This window comes from Anopheles cruzii, unplaced genomic scaffold (genome assembly GCF_943734635.1).
Source record: "Anopheles cruzii unplaced genomic scaffold, idAnoCruzAS_RS32_06 scaffold01107_ctg1, whole genome shotgun sequence".
Taxonomy (NCBI): domain Eukaryota; kingdom Metazoa; phylum Arthropoda; class Insecta; order Diptera; family Culicidae; genus Anopheles; species Anopheles cruzii.
In genome coordinates, this window is record NW_026454692.1 from 4,547 (window position 1) to 6,730 (window position 2,184).

General features: G+C 61.1%; 1 pseudogene; it reads right to left on the reverse strand.

Annotated features, from left to right (window-relative positions):
- Nucleotides 1-274: 274 nt before the first annotated feature.
- Nucleotides 275-1,721, reverse strand: LOC128276400 (pupal cuticle protein 36-like; annotated as a pseudogene).
- Between the last annotated feature and the right edge of the window lie 463 nt (nt 1,722-2,184).

The following is a 2,184-nucleotide window of genomic DNA, read 5'->3' on the forward strand; positions in this document are numbered from 1 at the left end:
TACAGGCGATTATTGTTCGCAGTTGTTGGGCTTCTGCCAAAGATTCGTCTTTTACGATGGTTGGAGCTTTTACAACCGACACCGGTTTGCGGAACCATTGAAACCCGTTTTCATTCATCTCCACGCATCGCCCGCGGTGCCGTCCGATCCGAAGACACTGGTTCCGTGGTCGTCGTCGACAAGTTCAAGTTCGGGCGTCAGCATCATAAACCCCCGCGGACTGATTAACCGCTCCGGTGTTGGGGAAGAAGTGGGGTCTTTCGTGTTTACATTACATTACGTTTTTTCTGTTTATTTTAACCGTTCCATTTAACTTATTTACAGCGTGGGGATTGTTTTTGTTCGTTTTTGTTTTGCGTTTTGCGCAGTGAGTTTCCGTTGGACCAGCCGCGGGCTTGGGCGGGTTTAATGAAATGCAATGATCTTTAGCTAGCGCGCTACGAACCGGGTCTTCTGGTCTCAATACTGGTAGCCGGACTGAGGGTTGAAGGACCCGTTTCCGGACGGTCTGCCGGGAGCGGATGGGCGAGCACCGGCGGTGGGCCCACCCGAAGGATATCCGGCCGATCCACCCGGGGCGGCCGGTCCACCCGCGGAAGGATAGCCGCCCGCACTCGAAGGTCCTCCGCTCGGGTATCCTGCCTGGCCTGCTCCGGCAGGACCGCCACCCGGACGTGGTCCCCCGCCTGGGGCACCGGCTCCGGACGGGTAGCCACCCGATCCCGTCACCGATCCGGGGTAGCCTCCGGACGGTTTGCCAGCTCCACCCGGATACCCACCCTGTCCACCGGCACCGCCAGCGGCCTGCGCAGCGGCCGTGGCTTCCAGCGCCTTGCGGATCTCTTCCGGAATCGGAGGCGGCGTCGGTAGGTGGTCTCCCTGCGGCTGGAAGCCGTTTTCGTCGGCGATATACGTCACGGTGATGACCTGACCGTCCGGTGCGGTGTACGAGTAAGAGCCCTGCACACTCTGGATCTCGTTCTCGGAGCCCTTGTTCTTCACTTCGCCCTGCTCCTGCACCTTGATCCCGTTCGCCGTCTCGTAGCTGGGGGATAGAAACACGCGCTTAGTGGGAACATCGGCCAGCAGCGGGAACGGAGTAAATACTTGCCTGTACTTGTAGCTCCCGTCGCCGTTGTTCATGTTCTCGTACGAGAGAATCTCGATCGGCGGTTGACTTGGACCGGCCGGTGCGGCAGGGGCGCCCCCGGTAGACCCACCCCCGAATCCTCCCGAGCCTCCCGGAGCACCGAATCCACCGGACGGCGCACCACCACCGCCGAAGGAGGACGCAGGGGCCGCACCTCCGAAGGATGAAGGAGCTCCACCGCCAAATCCACCGCCCGGTGGTCCGTAGGCGGGCGATGGAGGACGCGCTCCGGCCCCGGGAGCGCCCGCTCCCGGTCGGGATGCGGGTCCTCCGAAGCCACCTGCACCCTGTGGGCCACCGAAGCCACCGGCTCCAGGTCCGGAGCCACCGAATCCAGGGCCGGCGGTCGGAGGTCCACCGGCGGGTTTACTACCGAACCCACCACCAGCTGGCGAGGGCGCCGTCAGTCCGGGCCCCCCGCCAGACGATGCGGCCCCCGGTGGGGGCAGGTAGTTGTTGTCTAGCCGCGCACACGAACACACCGCCACCAGCGATGTCAGCAGGATCTACGAAAGGGGTGAAGCGAAGCGGTAAGGGCCACGAGTGTCGATCGAGTGTCTGGATGGGGGTTCTGGAGGACAATCGGCCCGCGGTGACCCAGAAAAAGCGAAGAGCTCGGATCGCCAAGTTATCGAGCGAGAGATGGTCACGAAGTTATCATAAAAAGCATAGCGGGCCGAATGAAGCGTGGCCGAAAAAGCCCAAGTTGTGGAGCCACTCTTTGAATTTGAATGCAAACATTGTGCCGCGTGGCTGAGAAGTGACTCGAAAGATGGCGCACTAAATGGAGAATTGTGTTTCCAAGTGCGCCCAGTTCCCAGACCCGGGCTCACTGGACTCGGTATCCGATCGGAGGTGCTCTCTGAAGCCGCGTTATCGCGGACTAGAATGGAGAATTGGCCCACAATTGCACGGCGCATCGGGGGTCTCCCCATTGTGCAACGGCAACACCACTTGCCGATGACAGTTCGTCTCGACCCGCTCGGTTACATTGTCGCACGGCTGAGCGCATCCACCGAATAGCGATTGAATCC